This window comes from Hyperolius riggenbachi, chromosome 4 (genome assembly GCF_040937935.1).
Source record: "Hyperolius riggenbachi isolate aHypRig1 chromosome 4, aHypRig1.pri, whole genome shotgun sequence".
Lineage (NCBI taxonomy): Eukaryota > Metazoa > Chordata > Amphibia > Anura > Hyperoliidae > Hyperolius > Hyperolius riggenbachi.
In genome coordinates, this window is record NC_090649.1 from 439,485,663 (window position 1) to 439,508,572 (window position 22,910).

Below are 22,910 nucleotides of genomic sequence, written 5' to 3' on the forward strand. Positions count from 1 at the left end.
TAGCTGTGGTATTCTAAACTAACAGACCAGAACGAGCAGAGGGACAACAGAGGATGTCGCGCTGTGTAGTCAGTGAGTTACGTTTCCACTTCAGCGCTGATGCTGCATTGATGACACAGAGGGCTGAGCGAGAGGGAGAAGAAGCCATCCTTTGCGTGGTGACCGGAGGGAGGGGGGCTTTGTGGAGAGCTTCTGGGGAGGGAGTGAGTGAGACGGGGCCCTTTCCTTGGTGGTGGGAGGGAGGGGGGAATTTCAGCAAGCTGTGTGCTGTAGCACTTTGGGGAAGGGGAGACAGATGCTGGCTGCTGCAGCTCCTGTAAAACAGGGAACACACAGCTAGGGGACATAGGGGCCACACAGCCAGAGGGACATGGGCCACATAGCTACAGGGGCCACACAGCCAAGGGGACACTGTGGCCACAAAGCTAGAGGGGCCACACAGCCTGGCGGACACAGGGGCCACACAGAGGGGTCACAGTGACCACACTGAGACATCCTGGTGCCAAGTGCAGTCTTTAACTTTCCTGGGTAGACTTGTACTTGAGTAAATAAAAAAAATCCAGCTTAAGAGGGTCAAATATTGGGGTCGACTAATACACGAGGTCGACTTGTATCCGAGTATATACGGTAAGTCGGATTTCCTAGCCCACATACACAATGCAAACTCATTAATGAGTCTGACGTTCCCCATACGTATTCAACTAGAGAGCAATTAATTTCATATTACACTGTAAAATAATTGATTGTCATTGACAAATACTTATATAAATAAAGTAAAACCACTTGACATAACATATGGAATGTACGATGTCATACCTAATTCGTTACTTTACAAGTTTTTAAAAAGTATTTTTTTTTTGTTAAATATATTTTTAAATAAAGCATTAAAACATATCTGAAAATGGTTTTTCTTAATATATAAATAAAACATTTTTACCTGTATAGCGATGTCCTCCCAGACTTTCTCCTTCTTTCGCAATTCTTCAGCATTTTGTTCTCTGGTGAATATGTACTTAAAACAAGGGCACAAGTGCGAGCATAACTCTAAATTCTCTTCTTCAGTGAATTTGAATGCTCTTTTTCTATTAGTTCCCATAAGCAATGATTGCTCTTTATCACTTTTTTCCTCATCTTCCATTAATAGTACGCTTGATCCAGAATGGATTCACTGCTTGATTCTTCTGTTTGAAATACTTGGTTATCTCTGTACTGTGTTAGATCAAGGACTTTAGTCTGGACATTCTTAGCCATGTTTGTATTCTGGTCTTCTTTGGAATTTTTGTTATCTTTTGGCTTCTTGATAAACTTTTCATCATCATCCTTCAATTTTTCTTGCACTGCTGTACTTTTTCCAGGTTTCTCTTCGGCTTTTTTCATTTGCGATCGGGTGTGTCTTTCAGTGGCACCGGATTTCTCGACATTAAATGTATCTGCACGAACAGTTGTCTTCTTGTCCTTCATTGACACGGATTGTGGATGCTCGGTTTGTCTTCCTTTATCGTTCTTTTTCGTCTGGCCACCGCCCTGCGACTTTAGTCGTCGTTTGATCTTCGGTAGCTGCTGTCTTCGCTTAACGCAAGCTGCGTGTAACAATGAGCGAAGTCAACCACCCCCCCAGACCACAGCCCCTGTGTACTGTATGCATCTATCCCCCCTGATCACCTGTCAATCAGCTGTCAATCAGCCGTCAATCACCCAACAATCACCCCCTGTCACTGCCACCCATCAATCAGCCCCTAACCTGCACCTTGCGGGCAATCTGATCACCAACCCACACCAATAGATCGCCCGCAGATCCAAAGTCAAATCACCTACCAAGTGCATTGTTTACATCTGTTCTCTACCCTAAACACCCAACAATTACACATTAATCACCCATCAATCAACCCCTATCACCACCTGTCACTGTTACCCATCAGATTAAACCATAATCTGCACCTTGCGGGCACCCAATCAAACACCCACATGCACAGATTGCCCTCCGACCCCCCCCCTTATCAATTCACCAGTGCATCTTTTACATCTGTTTTTCCATGTAATAACCCAATGATCACCAGTCAATCACCTGTCAATCACCCCCTGTCACTGCCACCCAACAATCAGTCCCTAGCCTGCCCCTTGCGGGCAATCTGATAACCCACCCACCCACACCAATAGATTGCACGCATATCTGACGTCAGATCTCCTCCCAATTGTATTGTATACATCTGTTCTCTGCTCTAAACACCCAATAATTATCCATCAATCACCCCCTGTCATCACCTGTCACTGCCACCCATCAGATTAGACCCTTATCCGCACCTAGGGCACCCAATCGCCAGCTCATACCCTCAGAACGTCCTCAGACCCCAGTCCTAATAATCACCTCGCCAGTGCATCGCTTGCATCTATTCCCCATACTAATCACACCTTGAGACACCCATCAATCAGCTCCGGTAACCACCTGTCACCACCTAGCACACCTACCCATCAGATCCTACCCTAATTAGCACCATGTCTGCTCCTGATCACTGGACCAAACCCTCAGATCCCCCTCAGACCCCCTTCCGATCACCTCCACAGTGCATTGCTTGCATGTATTTTCCACTCTAACCACCCCCTGAGACAACCATCAATCACCTTCTGTCACCAGGGCCGGGACGAGGCATAGGCTGGAGAGGCTCCAGCCTCAGGATGCAGTGTAGGAGGGGGCGCACAATTAATTCAGCTGTAATTCCTAATTGTGTATGAAGCAGAAAGAAATAAGAAAAGGGGATACATGGCAGTGACTGCAAGCCAGATAAGTAGATATTAAGGTGTTGGGGAGGTTGTGGGTCCTGTGGCCCTCTTAGTCTAATAGCAATCAGTGTGTGACAGCTGGGGTGGGAGGGATGGAGGGGCGCACTTTGGTGTCTCAGCCTTGGGTGCTGGAGGACCTTGTCCCTGCTCTGCCTGTCACCCCCCTAGAACTCCTATCCATCAGAGCAGGCCAAATACAACCTGTCATCTAAGAGGCCACCCTGCATATAACCAGTTCAACAAAATTCGCCCCCTCATAGCCCACCTGTCATCAAATTTTGCAGAGGCTTACACCCCTGAACAGCCATTTTGAGACATTTGGTTTCCAGACTACTCACCTTTTTGTGCCTGTAAAATGCCAGGGCAGTATAGGAAGCCCACAATTGACCCCTTTTTATAAAAGAAACACCAGAAGGTATTCCGTTACTTGTATGAGGAGTTCATAGAAGAGATTTTTTTTTAAAAGTTAGTGTAAATTTTTTGTTATTATTTTTTATACACAAAGTGTGATTTTTCACTAACTTATGATAAAAAATTAAATATTTGATGAACTCACCATACACCGAACGAAATACCTTAGGGTAAAATGGGGTCACTGGTGGCATTCCTATACTGACCTGGCATTTTAGGGGCACTAAACAGTAAGTAGTAGTTTAGAATCCAAATGCTTAAAAATGACCTGTGAATAGGAAGTTAGGCCCCTAAGCACACCTCGGATGCAACAAATTGTCACACATGTTGTATCGCCGTACTCAGAAGAAGTAGTAAAATGTGTTTTGCGGTGTATTTTACACAAACCCATGCTGGGTGTGATAACCCTCTCTGTAAATGGACAATTGTGTGTAAAAAAAAAAAAATTGCATTTACTGAAATATTTCTCCCACCCAGCATGGGTATGTGTCAAAATAAACCACTAATCACATTATAGTACTTCTCCTAAGTATGGAAAAACCACATGTGTGTCACTTTTTTTCAGCCTAACTGCGCTAAGGGGCCCACTGTCCAATGAGCACCTTTAGGCTTTACAGCGATGTTTACAATTTAGCACCTCGCAAAATGCAAGGACAGTGAACACACCCCACAAATGACACCATTTTGGAAAGTAGACAATTAAAGCTATTCAGAGAAGAGTATAGTGAGTCTATGGCAGATGTAAATTTTTTCAGAATTTTTCAGAATTTTAAATTGTAATTTTTTTTTAATAAAGTGTCATTTTCCACTACTTTGTGAAAAAAAAATTAAATATTCTATAAACTCACCATGCCTCTCAGTGATTAGTTTGGGATGTCTTCTTTAAGAAATGGGCTCCTTTGGTGGGAATTTATACTAACCTTGAATTATAGCACCTCAGGAAACATGGCAGGTGGCCATAAAACTCAGAGATGCTTCAAAATTGAAAGATTAACTTTTGGCACCATATTTTCTAAATGCTATAACTTTTAGTCTAAACAATCAATATACACTGAATTTTTTATTTTTTCTAAAAGACATGTAGCATAATAACTTTCGTGCTACAATGTATTGGAAATTTGACTATATTTTAAAAATGTCAGCAAAGAAAGTGTAAAAATTAATTATTTTAACAAAAATCATGTATTATTTTATGAATATAATAAAAACCACAAATCGCAGCAGCAATAAAATAGCAACAAAAGAAAGCTGTATTATTGACAAGAAAAGGAGATAAAATTCATTTAGGTGGTAGGTTGTAGGACGGAGCAATAAATCATTAAAGCTGCAGTGTTCTGAACGGAGATTAAGGCTCTTGGCCTGGAAGGGGTAGAAAGACTGTGGTCCTCAAGTGGTTAAACTCTTTTCGTGCAAACAATGACCAGCAAACATCATCACATCGCCCGCAATTACACCTGATTAACTAAAAAGTGCCTGACTTGCATCTACGCCATCCTCTATTCACACACTGAGACAAAAATACATCACCTACTGTCACTAACTAGTAAGTTGATTTGAAAATCAAACTTTAACAAGATTGTAGCCTTGTAGACAAAAAAAGTTGCACCATTTAGTAGCTGTCAGCTTGATGACATCGTAAGTGAAGAAAACAGTGCGTTAATTTGTAATACATGCCTGATTCACGATGTAGCAAACGTTTTGCCGGCAAACGGTTGAAGGCTAACTTTGGTGTTTTGCGTTAGCAATGAGAAGGCAAACTGTAGAAGAAGTTCAATATGCCCAATAGATCCAATTTTGCAAAAAAAAGAGCAAATGTAATTCACACTCAGCAGGAACATTGTTGCCAATTACACTACACTCACTCATAGAGCCCCCCCCTTTTTACAAGTTAATGTCCGTATTGACATTTTACTCACTACTCTGCTTACAGTAATTAGCAAAGGGTCAGCTGATGACAGACTATGCTAGGTACATTTTAGTCATCAAGTGTTGTGAATCATTCCTTCTCTCATGTGCAAGTAATACATAATTCAACTACAAGGCTGTTAATCATCAAAACCCGCCATTGACACATATCACCAACCCTGCGCTCACTATCATGGTTACCTGTAAAATGGCCAATTGAGTTCAACATTGGATTAATGACATTCAAATACTTGCACAATATGGGTCCTGAATACATGAAGGACTTTTTGAAAATGCATCACTCGACCACCAATCGTAGATAAAAAGGACGTAACACAATGGTCACCACAACAGTCCGCCTCAAAACCTTTGGAGACAGAGCCTTTTGTCATGCTGGCCCTACACTTTTGAACTCCCTGCCACACCCAATCAGGACAGCTCCATCCCTGGAAGCATTTAAGTCTAAACTAAAAACCTACCTCGTCAGTCTGGCATTCATGAACATCTGTCTATATCCTCTGTAACACAACCCAGCCTGCAACCCTGTATTAATCTGAGACACAACTATGCGCTTTGAGGCACATGGGAGAAAAGCACCTTTACAAATGTTCTTGTATTGTATTATATTTTAACGATTATCTGATTACTGTACAAACCAACAAAGAAAACTGCAATCCATCAGTAATGCGGCATCAGTAATGAGCCACTTCTAACCTTGCTCTACCAGGGCGGCTGCCCTACTTGAATAACTGTGAAGTTTTAATGTACGTAGTGGAATAAATTTCATGTATAGGTTATCTTTAATGTGCACCGTTTATTTTTTCTGTACATATTTACTGCCCAAATAAATTAGGAAAATGCAATGTGACTGTTGTTTAGCTTCATCACAGAGAATTTATTTTGTAATAACTTTTGTACATACTTATGCCCACAGCAAACAACTGTTCTGTAACAGACGTTACATCTATACAAGCACCCTGTTTCTTTTGCTGCAGGGACCTGTGGCCTTACATTGTACTATTCATACTGGATGCCAATAGCTGGAGACTGCGAGGTAAGTTGAAATGTTATTTAAAGCAGTAATTTTAAAATCAGTAAGGCTGTGCTATGGTCAGTTTCCAGGCTAAAATTAACCTAGGGCGATGTCGTTAAAATTACGTTTCATTGCAAACCAAACCCCCCACCACACAAACATGGACCGAGGTATACATGCACGCAGTTTGGGTTAGCCATGTTTAGTTGCACTCGGTGTAGTTATACAGCTATAAGTCCACACAATATAGGTAGCCAGGCATAGTATTGGTAGTCAGCCATAGGTGCACCAGTATATTTGCACACAAAATGGGTTAGCCCGGTCGGTGCCTAAAGCATAAGTACACAGTGTAGTTGCACAAAGTATAGGTTAGATAGTCTCGGGCACACCGTATAGCTTACATAGGTATGTGCACACAGTACATGTTATATTGGTGGATGCATGTAATATATGGTGTTAGAATAGTTCCCCCAAGCATATTTTACATAGAAATTTTAAAAAAATTATAGGTAAGTTAGGTATTTTACACAAATATAGGTAGCAATTAAAGTTGACACCAGTATAGGATAGGTAGGTAAGTGGGTGGCCCCAACACATTTTACATAGGTTAGGTGCCCTCCAGGATAGTTTACATTTTGTAGGTGCACCACAGTGTGGTTACACTCGCTAGGTGTATAGGTTACATAGGTATCTGCCACCCACTATGGAGGGGGAAGTCAGCCTCGGGCAGCGTAGACCGACCTCCCCCTCCCTTCCTCTATGCGTTCCGCCCTACGAGTGTGACTGCAGGGAAGCGCTGTGTACAGAAGAACAACTCTACTCCCTGTTTCAAATAACCGCCATTTTCCAATTTAGACAAATGGGTCCTAAAAATTGCTATCACAGATAATCCTCCATAAGTCTGAGACTTCTCAATATGATCAATGTAAGACTAAGGAAGCAGGAGGAAATAAATTATATATAAAAGTACAAATTTTATTAATGACCAAAATACAAACACATATATATGTAAATCTATTTAAAATTGACCAGAACACACAGGTGGGCCACCATGTCTAGGCCAGATGGAAAGATGTAGGGGATCCCCTAAAAAAATATTGATAGTGTGCAATCCATCAAATATCTTAATGCAAAAAAGGGGGAAGCGACTCCTAGCAGGTAATATTGAAACAAAAGACCTTGGAGAGAAATATATCATTGGTTTTAAAGGCCAAGTGTCCAGGACCTAAATGGAAAAAGACATCCTAGTAGAAAAGCACAGGTGTATCAGATACTGGCTGTGTTGCTGCAATGTTTCATTGGTTTTAAGGGCCAAGTGTCCAGGACCTAAATGGAAAAAGACATCCTAGTAGAAAAGCACAGGTGTATCAGATACTGGCTGTGTTGCTGCAATGTTTCATTGGTTTTAAGGGCCAAGTGTCCAGGACCTAAATGGAAAAAGACATCCTAGTAGAAAAAGCACAGGTGTATCAGATTCCGGCTGTGTTACTATAATATTTCCAGTGATTTGCAGGATCAAAAGGCTGAATAACGGCTGATAGAGAGATTCAATCCATCACAATAGGTGGTCTTACTGCATATGTTATCACAGAATAATTGATGTGCAGGTCCACAGGTCAGGCAAGCTGTCTCATTTATGAGCTATAACAATGGCCAGGTGCACAGAGGTAGATAGATAGGCACACACTGTATGTGGCAAGCACTTCGGGCTAGTAAACAAAAAAATTTATATTCACAGCAAGCCTGACACATCCGCAAGCCCCAGGAGCAACAAGCAATTCACCAGAGTTAGTGCCCCAATCAGAAGCACATTCTGAGACAGATTCACAGGCAAGTGTTTAAACCACAGACATATGCAGGTACGGATGGTGTGATATTAAAGTTGATATAGTTCATTCATGGAACAATCCGCCAGGGTCATCCCTTCAGCAGCATCAACTTGATATAGACAAACTCAAAGTTCCAGCAAACAACAGCATATAGCAGCATATAGGTGCATCCTAGGAAGCTGTTTCAATGATCATATGGTAAACAGTGGTTACTCCATAGGAGGTTGTTTTCAAGTCACCAGTAGAAATGCATATCATTGAGGTATACTCATCTGAGTAGCTGGTCACTGCAAAGTACATCCACAGGAGCCCATGTGCTGCCACCACAAGTGTGTCTGGTCACAAAGAGAGCCTTAGAGGCCAACCGGTTTCACTGGTGAGATTACCAGCATCATCAGGGCAGGCGCAAAACTTTTGAGCCTGCCCTGATGATGCTGGTAATCTCACCAGTGAAACCGGTTGGCCTCTAAGGCTCTCTTTGTGACCAGACACACTTGTGGTGGCAGCACATGGGCTCCTGTGGATGTACTTTGCAGTGACCAGCTACTCAGATGAGTATACCTCAATGATATGCATTTCTACTGGTGACTTGAAAACAGCCTCCTAAGGAGTAACCACTGTTTACCATATGATCATTGAAACAGCTTCCTAGGATGCACCTATATGCTGCTATATGCTGTTGTTTGCTGGAACTTTGAGTTTGTCTATATCAAGTTGATGCTGCTGAAGGGATGACCCTGGCGGATTGTTCCATGAATGAACTATATCAACTTTAATATCACACCATCCGTACCTGCATATGTCTGTGGTTTAAACACTTGCCTGTGAATCTGTCTCAGAATGTGCTTCTGATTGGGGCACTAACTCTGGTGAATTGCTTGTTGCTCCTGGGGCTTGCGGATGTGTAAGGCTTGCTGTGAATATAAAATTTTTTGTTTACTAGCCCGAAGTGCTTGCCACATACAGTGTGTGCCTATCAATCTACCTCTGTGCACCTGGCCATTGTTATAGCTCATAAATGAGACAGCTTGCCTGACCTGTGGACCTGCACATCAATTATTTTGTGATAACATATGCAGTAAGACCACCTATTGTGATGGATTGAATCTCTCTATCAGCCGTTATTCAGCCTTTTGATCCTGCAAATCACTGGAAATATTATAGCAACACAGCCGGAATCTGATACACCTGTGCTTTTTCTACTAGGATGTCTTTTTCCATTTAGGTCCTGGACACTTGGCCCTTAAAACCAATGAAACATTGCAGCAACACAGCCAGTATCTGATACACCTGTGCTTTTCTACTAGGATGTCTTTTTCCATTTAGGTCCTGGACACTTGGCCCTTAAAACCAATGAAACATTGCAGCAACACAGCCAGTATCTGATACACCTGTGCTTTTCTACTAGGATGTCTTTTTCTATTTAGGTCCTGGACACTTGGCCTTTAAAACCAATGATATATTTCTCTCCAAGGTCTTTTGTTTCAATATTATCTGCTAGGAGTCGCTTCCCCCTTTTTTGCATTAAGATATTTGATGGATTGTGCACTATCAATATTTTTTTAGGGGATCCCCTACATTTTTCCATCTGGCCTAGACATGGTGGCCCACCTGTGTGTTCTGGTAAATTTTAAATAGATTTACATGTATATGTGTTTGTATTTTGGTCATTAATAAAATTTGTACTTTTATATATAATTTATTTCCTCCTGCTTCCTTAGTCTTACAACCGCCATTTTCCTCTTATCCTCATAGCCTCTGATAAATGCACAGCTTCCTTTTAAAAATAAAGCACCTTGTGTACCAGCGGCTATGTGGAGAAGACAGATTGTGTCAAATGGACACAGGGAGGTACGTTTAGATGTTTAAAAAAAGCTTTGCTGCAGTCACACTCAGATGGCGTCCAACGGAGAGGAAGGGAGGGAGAGGTAGGGCTGTCCTACAAGAGGTTGAATCCCCTCTCCATTGAAGCATCCGCACTACTTAAGTGCCCATGAACATATAAAAGGTGCTGTCTGTGCTGCTGGAGCTGTAAACCTGTGAAAGATTATAAATGTTATTTTGAAATCTTTCTCTTTTTATCTTTGTGCCAACAGCCTTGAACTGTTCTGTACTGCACGTCCTATCAACCAACCACTTTCTATCTTTCGCTGCAGGGCACTGTGCCCTTCCGTGGGTTTATTCATACCGGATGCCCGTTGCTTGAGCCTGTGAGGTGAGTATAATTGGTGAAGTGAGCCGAATGGGTAAACTAAAGGTGGCCACACACCATACAATTTTTTAAATATCTGTTCAATTTAAGAATTGCAATCAATTTTTCTGACTGATTGTAATATTTCAAAAATATGACCAATGTACCACACACATATGTTAAATTTTTCCCTCAATTATGATAAAAATGATTGAAAACTCAGAGAAAATTGCTAGGGTGTGTATATGACTAAATTAACAATCCAACACACACCATACAATCTTTAGTAGAAATTGAAGAGTAATATCTGGCATTCCAGATCGATTTAAATCGAAAAAAAACGGGAAATCTGATCGGATTTTTCAGTGGAATGAAAAAAAGCTTTCAATTTTTGCGAGAGATACGATCATTTTTATCGAATTACTGTAAAATCGGATCATTTTATTGTATCGTGTGTGGCCACCTTTAGTAAGAATGTGATACTACAGCAGTTCCAGTGTGTATGATAATTAACGAGTAATTTTAATAAGGTATTTACTTCCTTGTGCCCACAGTCTTTTCCTGTTCTGTAAAGGACATTATCTCTCCAAAGCATAATCTTCCTTTCGACTCAGGGATCTGAGTCCTTCATTAATTCTATTTATAACGGATGAACTTTGCCTGAGACTGATAGGTGAGTAAGAATGGTTATTTAAGAATAAGCATGTAACTCTGTGTGGCTGGGCTGTTATAGCTATTAAAAAGTACATGAGATAAATGTGTATTTTTTCCACAGTAGTTTCTAGGGCCGTGCGTCCCATGCGTGTGCCCTGAGCAGTATTGGCAAGGGGGGCACTGTAATGGAAGCAGGGAGCCAGCCGCTGGGAGGGCAGCTCGACATCTCCCTCCCTTCCTCTCCGTGTCCGCCCTCCGAACCCCCCCCCCCCCTTGGAGGCAGAGTTGGAGGCAGAGTAATTGTATTCGAAAGCGCTAGTCACAACTTAGCTCCCTGCATTGCACTCATGCACACTAAACGCTGGAGGAGTCCTCTCTGACGTAGACGCTGCGTTGATACACATGCTGCTTCCTGTTTAGTCAGAAGCAGTGTGTATCAGTGCAGCTAATAGGCTGAAATGAGTCCTCCAGCGGCTATTGACCGACGAGTGGAACGCAGGGAGGTAAGTTGAGACTAGCGCTTCCTGATACAATTAATATGCCTCGGAGGGGGGAGAACGGAGGGCAGACACTGAGAGGAAGGGAGGGAGAGGTAGGGCTGACCTCCCCGCGTCTGGCTTCAACCTCCACTACGAATTTTAACTATGATTAAGGTCAGATTGAAAGCCCGACACGCGTCAGTTGAACTCTGTGAGTGTATTGCACCTGTCATGTACAATCTTGCAATAAAGAATACCAGCGTTTTTTCAAGCACTGTCTGGTGAGGATCCTTCTGTATATACCTGTGGATTGGTTTGGCTATACAGATCCTGCACCCATTTGTTTCTTAGTAGGGGGTTGCGCATTTAGAACTTAATGTTGCACTATGGAAGGAGGGGGGTTACCTACCTACCTACCGGGGCAGCTACTTAGGTAATCTATACTGGGGGAGGGGAACCTACCTAATGTAACCTATACTGGAGGCATCAACCTATCTAACCTATACTGGGGGAATCAACCTATCGAACCTATACTGGAGGCACCTACTTATGTAACCTGTATTTGGGGCACCTACCTACCTACATAGATTATACAGGTGACAACTATACTTGTTAACTATATTGGAGAAACATACCTAACTAGCCTTTGCTGGTGGAAAATATTCTTGCTCCATATTAGAGGCACCAAAACAGCTAACCTGTACTGAGGGCACCTACCTATGTAACCTATACTAGGGGCACCTGCCTATGTAAAAAATACTGTGGGCAACTTTACCGGCTACCTATACTGGAGTCACCTACCTAGCTAACCTATACTGCGGGCAACTGTACTGGGGCACCTATGCCTGGATACATATACTGGGGGGACCTATAGCTTGCTACCTATAATGAATGCAACTAAACCTTGCTAACCTATACTGCAGACACCCATACCTGGCTCTGCGCGCGGTGTGATGAGGGGGGGCCCAATTTTACACACTCGCACTGGTTGCATTTTAGCCTTGAAACTGCTCTGATTTTTATGGAGGTCTTTACATGCTTGTGCACACAGCCTTAGCCTATTATCTACCACAAATTAGTTCGCCTATGAGCAACCGCTTTCTGTGCCAACAGGGGCCTGTTGCCAGTTAGATAGTTATGTACCAATGGAGTTCGGTTGAGGCAGAGAGCTGAGTTTTATTAATGTAATAAAAACTAATACATTTTTTTTTTTATAAAAAACAAGTATGTTGACTTTATAAAAAACAAGTATGTTACATATATGAATTAATAAAATATAGCAAAGAATTAAGAAATGTAATTAATTAATTAAAAATTAATATAATTATGATTGTACACAAGAAATATTCAATTAAATGTGTGACAATTGGATCTATGTTTTTGTAATCGCTGAGGTTTTGAACATGAAGCTTGTCTGTGGTCCATAAAAACAGGAAAAAAATTTAAATTTAAATTACCTATAGTTTTCTATTTCATCCTGCAGTAGTGCTGGTCACGCAAAGCTCATGCAGTGTCCTCTGTTCCCCCATGCCACTTACTTTGTATTTTCGTACTACTATCTGCCTTCCTTCTGCAACGCTTCAGATTCTTCTGAATGACCCACCGTACATTGGCGTTAAGCTCTTCCATGTAACGAAACACAGAATGTACAGTGTTTCATCAAGAATTTATTTTCCGCAAGTCACATATTTGATAATGCGGAAGAAGATAACGCGTTGCATAAGGAAGAGTGGAAGAGTGAAGAAAAATGCAGTAAGCATCGGAGGTGGGACGGAGTACACTGGCTGACCTGGCCGTGCACAGGACGACTGCAGGAGTCTTATTAAAGCCATTTTTTTTTTATTTATTTTTTTATAAGTTTGTGATAAAGGTGAAGATAAACTTTAGGACTAAGGCAGAAATTGTATATTGTGACACTTGAATAATTAAAAAAAAAAAAAAATTGAATACAGTTATTACAGCGGATAAAAGAAAGTGAAGATTAGAAAGAAATGTGTACCAAATTAGAGAAATGTGTACCGAACTCTGGGAGTAGAGTTGGGAAAGGTGAAAAGGTAGAAGATCATAGTTCGTTGAGAACAGCAACTTTTTAAATAGGTCTACGTGCAGAAGAGGAATTAAAAGTATAGTGTGAAACGTTAATGCATAATATTTTTCCCATCCGTGTGCAGGTGGAGAGATTGTATGATTGATTATCTTGTGTTAATTAGTATATTGGAGCCCACATGCATCCAATTAAAAGATGGAGTAAGGAACAGCATGCATTTCATATGGTCGTTATGCGACAGAAATAATTTACAAACGGAGTACATACTACTGAATTCAAACCGCTGTTTGAACGGGTGTCTTCTTCAGATTGTTGTACTTACTCAATTTAAATTTGTAATACAGTACGAAGAATGAGGTGAGAATGGAGGAGTTTCGGTTGTTTAATTATAAAACCACAAACAGTGTTTAAAAGATTTTTAGAGGTTGCATTATGTATAAAATAAAATAGTATATGTCAATACAAATAATGTTCCTTACATTGTAAAGTATAATTTTTGAATAAATACATATTAGACAGTATTGAATCTTGTTTCCACAGAAACATTACATTGAAATATTGTGCTTCCAGTTCCTGTCCGATGCTTCTAACATCTATATCCATCTTCAAACACTGCATCGTATAAAATCACCCATATTTTTAGTAAGTATTAAGAGAAATGTAAATCATGCATTAATCATTTCATGAAGTATACAAAAATTTACAAATAAATTACATATTAATAATGAAACATACTTTTTTCATAGGCAAAGTGTGAAATCCATTCCTGTGCAAGTCATTTTTCAGTAAACAGCCTAAGCTCCTTTGCATGTCACAGAAAAGTAAAAATGACGGTCAGTTCTTAAAAATTACATGTATAAAAATATAAATTTACATTGTGCCTCTGTTAAAAATTTGAAAAATGAAAATGTACATGACACTATTAAGATCATTTAAACATTATACCACTAGATGGTGCTATTTCGTTGATAGAACATGAATAATAACTAACAATTAACAGTAATTATAAGATATCACAACTACAGCTATGTAGTAAGTCAAATAACGTACAATAGTTTTCTGCATGTTACAATCTATGTAACCGTGCTTTGAATGTAGTTTTGTTATGTACATTTTAATATAATCAATCTTTGAGAATTGTTTGAAAAACAATATTTTAAAAATATTTAGAATATTCTTTTGGGATGGACATATTACTATATACCATAACATCTTCAAATGTAAAATACATAAAAAATATGTAGTACTAAGAAAGTACACCTTGTTTGGAACTTTAAATAAGTTATAGAAATGAGATATGTACGTTACTATGCTTAATAGAAATCTGTATATGTTAGGAACAGAACCCAAAGTTCGGTCACTTCTATTTCTAACTGGCCACTTCGGGTTCTGTCCTGTCAATTTGGGAAATGGCCGCTGCACTAAAGACAATATATTGGCCTCAATTCACTAAGCTTAACTCCTGTCTTTAATAACTCTTCTGAGCTGTTTTACAGTTATCACAATTATATCACCATGGTAGACAGGAGTTAAGTTTAGTGAATTGAGGCCAATGTGAGAAATGGATTATTTCCTGTACCCTTAATGTATCTTCTGGACGCAGCACAGCGTTAAAAAGTTTCACTGTGTTGTTAAGTTAACGAAATAAATCCGGCGCTAATGTAAGAGATGGACCTGCCAGCTTTTTCTCTGCAACTCTATCGTCCACCTCTCTCACCTTCTCTTAAGGCCAGATGGGTGGAGGGGGGGAGTTGTGCCACGCGTGTCACGCCATATTGTTAGTTTGCGGATAGGAATCCTGCCCTTCTTGCATAGTGGGTGCTGGCGGAAGCAATGTCTGCAGCCTCCACGCTCTGCTCTTCTGCCGCGACGAACGACTCTGGGTGACACGCATGTACCCCTACAGGATACGCCCGTAAGAGAAGGAGCGATACCCGGGTGGAGGAGAGAGAGAGGCAGATCAAAAGCATGCGGCTTAATTTCCGCCGGCTTAATTTAATTAAATTATGTAAAATTTGATACATTAGCCCGCTACGCTGCGGACAGAAAATAAATTAAGGTGACAGGAATTATTAAATTTCTCACATTGCCCGCAGCACAGTGGCCAGGTAAAACATTGGCCGGCCTGAACCAGAATTGGCCGGACAGAACTAGAAGTGCAAAAAATGCTGGTTATAGCCGTAACTTATACAATAAAATTGGTATTAATGGATAGTCAGCCATACATGTAGTTGAATACTACTATGCCAAAATTATTCGGAGAGTATTAGATCATGAAAATGCATTACACTAACTATGTAATTACGGTGCACTAACAGTATGCTTGTTACATACTGTATAGATATAGCGTATAAATGCACTAAAAAGAAATGCAACAAACACAATGTGTGTAATTGAGCAAGAAAATTTTTTGGGGAATTGTCAGCAACATGATGTTGTAGCATAGCAGTGCAAATTTATCCACCGTCCTATATAGGGTAACATGTCTATTGGTATATTTCTATATATGCATTTGAAAAAAAATACTGGATGGTCTTAGCACAAGCATCCACAACCACTTATCTTTTTGTAATGTTCAACTACATGGATAAACCAAAACAACAACAACAACATTATGATTAGTCCGTCTCTAGAACATATTTAGACAACCAATCCACCCAAAAAATATTCTCCATCCCTCATGAAATAAAAAAAGCTTCATTATTCACCTCCTACATGCTCACAAGAAACTACTAATCCACCCTTAAACTCACCTCCTTCACTCCTACTACTGCTGAGGAAGTCAACCACTTAATGCAGACTTCACATAACACTACCTCCCCCCTTGACCATATCCATTATGATGTACTTCAACCGTTCTTCATGGATCTGTGTGCAGTCTTCAGTACACTGCTTAACCTATTACTATCCATAGACACATTCCACTATGAATTGTAGCAGGGAACAGTAATGCACCTGCTAACGAAACCCTGCCTCGACCAATCGCTAACATTCAAACACCAAAATATCTCCCTCCTTACCTTTGCATAATAACTCATTGAGTGTATAGGTTCACAAACACCTGATCCAGTACCTCAATGCAAAATCACTATTAGACAAAATTAAATCTGGATTTGGGCCTGCACAATGGACAAAAACTGCTCGAGCATAAGTGGTAAATGACCTTGCATTAGCTAAAGCTGAAGGTAAATAATACATTCTCCTACTCATTGACCTTTCATCAGCTTTTGTAACAGTAGAGCATACCCTACTCCACCAGTGCCTCCAATACATGTGGATTCTGAATTTAACCCTGACATGGCTTTCTTCCTAACTTTACAAACGCTCATTCACGTACTCCTTTAATGATTCGTCGTCCAACAGAAAGAACCTCAAATTGGCAGGGCACCAAGGTTCGGGACTTGGGAAATTAGTGTGATCCATATCCACATCCTCCATTGGATTAGTGATCTCCTCCATTGGTTTTAACTATGATCTGTATACAGATGATACCAAAATCAACATAAACACCACTGACATAACCACCAGTAAGATGGGCAGGGTATCTGTAAAGCCTAGCGGAGATAACGCCGCAACAGGGAGCGGCATGCCGGCTATCTCCAAATTTCAACCTGCGTTTTACGCCATGTCCACCTTTCATTAGGCTCGGTATAGGGAGCAATATGGGGAAAATGTTTAACATCTTCTGGGGATCAAATGAGAAACAGGAACATACTAGTGTTCGCATAGAAATATTTTGGAGAAAATAAAACTGGACAATATACATCAAAGTACAACTAAAAACATAACAGTTAATAATGTATTCCTGCATACATCCCCAAAAAAATTGTTAATTTCTAAATCATAAGAATGGTTATTAGTTTAAATAAGTATAATTGTGGAATGGAAAGTAATTGCATGCGTGGAATACTATATATGTAGGTAATAAAAAGAAGATTGTACATTTAATGATAATTGAAATTTGCAAGTAAGGAACAGTACTGTAAAGGTATATAAACAACAATCTACAAATTTGTAGGTAAATTTTCCAAAGTTATTATTTCAGGTATGAAAATAATTGTAAAGTATAAAATAATTACAGATATTTCAAACTTTCCTTTTTTTTGGCAGGACAATACTGAAGGTGACTCATCATGGGTGATTAGTAACAAAGGGGGAGACAAACTAGCACATAACGGATTTCTATACTTTTTTGACAGAATCAACCTTGACCGATCCAAAAAGTTTTGGAGATGTGTTAGAAAATGCTCAGATCCAAAATGCTTAGGGAGGGTGCACACTTCAGTAAGCACAGGGGAGGTCATCAAAATTGTCAGAGAGCATAATCACGGACCAACTCCTGAACTAATTATGGTTTCTAAAGTCCGTAATTCCATCAAGAATAGAGCCAAAAGAACAATGGAGGTGCCATCGGTTGTTATAAACAGTACATTGCGGAATGTGCCTCCCGCCGTGTTGGGCTTACTACCGCCACGGATTTATTTAACCCAGATGATCCGGCCCGTACGCAGGGCACTCAGAATTACTTCTCCGGCACGTACTACTGTTCATGACTTACAAATTCCAGAACAGTATACCAGGTATTGGGTGACAGAGGAGGAGTCTGAGTTGTTCTTGCAGTATGATTCCGGCAGGGAGGATCCACATAGGATTCTAATTTTTGCCAGGAGCACAATCAACTCTTGGATACGTACAGTTAAAGACCTATACGGAGATGGACTGTTTAAGATTACTCCACGCATATTCAAGCAAGTGTTTGCAGGGCCAGATTTGTACTTTTTACCGCCCTAGGCCAGCAATCAACAAACCGCCCCCCTCCATGTGTCTACATGGAAACAAAATATTATATCACTGATTGCGAGCTCCACTGAGGACAGTCAGTAACATGCCTGTAAAGTTCTGCAGAAGATGCCACTGCTATATAAATACATATTATTTTGATAGGACATTAGACTATGACAGGGATTAGATTGTGAGCTCCTCTGGGGACAGTCAGTGACATGCCTGTAAAGTGCTGCAGAAGATGCCACTGCTATATAAATACATAATAATAATTTGATAGGACATTAGACTATGACATGGATTATATTGTGAGCTCCTCTGAGGACAGTCAGTGACATGACTATGTACTCTGTAATGTGCTGCAGAAGATGTCAGTGCTATATAAATACATAATAATAATATGGTAGGACATTAGACTATGACTATGGTAGGATTAGAGTGTGAGCTCCTCTGAGGACAGTCAGTGACATGATCATGTACTCTGTAATGTGCTGCAGAAGATGTCAGTGCTATATAAATTCATAATAATAATATTGTAGGACATTAGGCTATGACTATGGTAGGATTAGATTGTGAGCTCCTCTGAGGAAAGTCAGTGACATGACTATGTACTCTGTAAAGGGCTGCAGGAGATGTCAGTGCTATATAAATACATAATAATAATATGATAGGACATTACACTATGACTAAGGTAAGATTAGATTGTGAGCTCCTCTGAGGACAGTCAGTGACATGACTATGTACTCTGTAATGTGCTGCAGAAGATGCCACTGCTATATAAATACAGAATAATAATAATAACAATAATACGGTAGGACATTTAGTGACATGACTATGTACTCCGTAAAGTGCTGCAGAAGATGTCAGTGCTATATCAATACATGATAATATGGTAGGACATTAGGCTATGACTAGCAGAATTAGATTGTGAGCTCCTTTGAGGACAGTCGGCGACATGACTATGTACTTTGTAATGTGCTGCAGAAGATGTCAGCACTATACAAATGCTTTATCATAATATGGTGAAGCTTAGGACTATGGTAGGGATAGATTGCGAGTTCCTGAGGACAGTCAAAATGAGAGGAGGAAAAGTGGAGGAAAGGATAGAGGGCACATGATGAGTGATTAAGACAGACAGGGAACAAGATGAGGAAGAGGGTAGAAAAAGGACAGAAATAGACCTCAAGATGAGAGAACAAAGAGAGGGGGGATGATATAGGAAGGAAAGTGAAAAGAGTGGAGGAGGGAAGGAGACGTTATGGCCCATACTCACGAGGGACTTTTGTCGCCTCAACACGCGGCGCGCGCTTTTGCGGCGACAGGTCGCCCGTGAGTATGGGCCGCGCGCACCCCGAACTGTCGCCCGCAACGGGCACGCACCCCGAACTGTCGCCCGTCACTGATGTCGCCAGGCGATTGAAAAGTTCAATCGCCTGGCGACAGTCGCCGCCGCAACTCCGCCGCAGCTGTCGCTAGTCCGCGTGAGTACGCGGACTAGCGACAGCAACCTCCATTGAGGTACACAGAGCTTCCGGCGGGGGGAGGAGGAACGTCGGCGACAGCTTCCGTCATGCTGCTGGTCCCTCTTCCGCGTGTGTACGCGGAGGGACCTGGCGAGGAGCCGTCGCCGGCCTATCGCCCACACGCTCACGTGTGCTGGCGACAGGCAACATTTGCTGCCCGTGAGTATGGGCCATTACACATGTCCAGTTACTGGGATGGGTAATAAATCAGGCAGGTTGACTGAGACAAAACATTCAGCAGCATCTGGCAAGTCAGCTTATCTATACAGCTACTGGACTCCATTACAGGTCAGTGTGAAAGGAGGGCTTTCATCTGTCACATACCCATGTCTGTTCCTGTACCGCTGCCTGACTGCGGGCCCCTCCGCACATTCAGTGAGTGATTTACAGCCCTGCTCAAGTCACCTCTCCTTCACTAACTTCCCCAGCACTACATACACTATGCTGCAGACAATCAGCAGCGTGGTGGCTCAGTCATTAGAGTCAGCGATGCACAGTGATGAGTCATCACTGTGAGCCACTGTGTGTATGCAGTGCAGTAAGCAAGGGGAGGCGAGCAATGCTAATTTTCACAGACAGACCAGCGGTACAGGGCACAAGTGAAGCACCGCACACAGGGCAATTATGATACAGCTAACTTAGAAGCTGCAATGTCGCCCTAACTCAAGCCCCGCCCTAGGCCTGGGCTTATGTGGCCTGCCCACAAATCCGGCCCTGAGTGTTTGTGCTCGTGGTAAGAAGAGAAGACTTTGTGATTCCGTTAATGTACTGTTTATTACCAAACAAACTTCGACGCACCTACAACAAATTATTTGCCGCAATCCACCAACTATGGCCCGACCTAAACTCTGAACACTATTCCACGGATTTTGAAATTGCAGCCATTAATGCTGTCAGAGATATCTTCCCCTCCTGCAGCAATGATGGTTGTTTGTTTCATCTGACGCAGAATATCAAACGCAAATTGGATTCTTTGGGACTAAGTCAGAAATACATTTCTGACCCACAGTTTGCTTTACGTGCACGCATTGTAGCAGCTATGGCTTTTGTTCCAGTTCTAGATTTAGAACCGGCAGCGGATGCCCTCAAATGTGAAATTGGACAAGACCTACAACCAGTGCTTCAGTGGTTTACTCGAGTCTATGTTGGTGTCAGTGAGGGTAGGCAGATTACACCGATCTTTAAACCAGCTTGGTGGTCGGTGTATGAGCGTACACTCGCTGGCCGGGATCGGACAAATAATGTTGTTAAAGCTGAACACCGCAAGCTCCGTACTGAGCTTGGGATGGAACACAGCACATTTTGGCACTTTGTTGATGGAATACGGACGATTCAAAAAGCACGAGATGCACTGATGGAGCAGTTTGTGAGGGGACAACCTGCTCCTCCAAATAGAAGAAGATACAATGACAGCAACAACCGCATTTTAAAAATTGTGACGGAGTACAATCGTCGCACTTTCATGGAATATCTCCGCGGCATTGCCTTTAACATTGCCTTAGATTAAATTTAAAAAATATATGGGTCTGCTGTTGTTACAAATTATGTATTTTTTGGAATTAAATCCATCAATACTTTTCATACCTAACATAATAAGAAATGGACTTCCATTATCAAAGGTATGTTAATTATTTCCAAAAATCGAATTGAAAGCGCAAGTATTAACAAATTTGTAGCATTATGTGACGCTGAGACATACTTGAAGAAAACTAATTTCATGTTATACTAAACATGTAAACCATGTCGACAACATTTAGATAAAGAAAACTAACTTACGTAGTACAAGAAAAACAAATTTTGTTTTAATATTTGAGACCATGATAAAATAATACATACTTTAAGCAAAGTGATTATGAACATTTAATAATACATCTCTAAACGGTTATGTGGTTGAGTTTAAAGAAAAAAATAATAAAAAATTGATGGTTTTTTGTATTATTTATAAAAATGTGAAGTGAGAGTAAGTAAGAATAAAATACACTTGGTACATAAAAAGATTGTCATTATTAACCTCGTACAGTGTCTTATGTTGTAATGTAACAAAATATCAGAAATAAATGTTTTTGAATGGAAGTTTAAAAATGTGATGTATACCAGGATGGATGTAAGGTAGGTGTAATGCTGGATACACACCATGCGTATCCGAATTCTATGCGTCCGTCGCTACGCATAGATTCGATTATTTCAGACATGTCCGATTCAAGCTTTGAAGGGTCGTTAGGTCGATTTCAATTACTTAACATGGCATTCGACATAAAAAACATCGAGATGCATTTGGAAATGTTCTGAAATAATAGAATCGATGCCTATGGACGGACGCGTGCGACGCGGAAAGTCATGGTGTGTATCCAGCATAAAAAAAAAAACCTACAGAACAATGAGATATGTGTACAGTAGTAGTTGAAACATCAGATATGGATGTATGTTAAATAAAATAAAAAAATAAAAGTATTTAAGATTTACAAAATGTAATTAGTGGTATTACAGTGAGGCATACATGTGTGTATGTAAGGCGTCCATTTAAATATGTGGCAAATGTATGCCGAGAATTGTAAATAAATTACAAGTAAAAATTGTTTTTTCAAGAAAAGTTTCATTTGAGCAGGGTACGCAAATAAAACATGCAAGAGGGTACAAGAATAGGCAATATGGTGAACGGTGCCAGAGGCAGCTGGAGAGAGAAGTGAATAGGCATTGGGTGAGAATGTGTGCTAAGGAAAAGTTTAACATGTCCTGTGCCTGAGATCGGTACTTCCCTCGGCTAATTAACTTCATACTTTGATTGCTGTATTACGGACGCCGTCAACACCCAATCGGGGGGATATAACCACATGATGATTGGACTGCTTAAGGAATACAGCAAAACAACGTAAAAAGTTAAGAAACGGATAGAAGAACCGATGGGCGGAAACGGAAAAGGTTATTTTATAATATTTCAAAAATAGTAACCAATACCTAATCACTGCACTGTACGGTACATCTCAACCCTCCCCCCCCCCCAGCCCCACCCACAATTTTGAACTATCTTTACCATTACAAGAGTAAGGCACACTGATTGAACTATTTTTGTACACTTATAGCGCTAAATAGCATTATATAACTTTAGACTATGCAGAACATATTTCATAAAAATTGAGGTGTGCTCAGTTTTGAACGATCCAGTGTTAACATTATAACTACAGATATAGGGTTGTAAATGAGGTATTTGATACTTGATGTTTATTAGATGGGTGTGAGGATATTTTTAGATAGTAACTCAGAAATTGATGATAGTTACG

At 40.7% G+C, this 22,910-nt stretch overlaps 1 long non-coding RNA gene across 1 annotated transcript; it reads left to right on the plus strand.

Annotated features, from left to right (window-relative positions):
• Nucleotides 1-18: 18 nt before the first annotated feature.
• On the plus strand, nucleotides 19-21,370 carry LOC137570938 (uncharacterized). The gene is made up of 7 exons (XR_011031245.1): nucleotides 19-72; nucleotides 6,029-6,148; nucleotides 10,053-10,171; nucleotides 10,702-10,820; nucleotides 13,868-13,969; nucleotides 14,074-14,160; nucleotides 17,438-21,370. It is a non-coding gene; the product is annotated as an uncharacterized lncRNA (long non-coding RNA).
• Nucleotides 21,371-22,910: the final 1,540 nt, after the last annotated feature.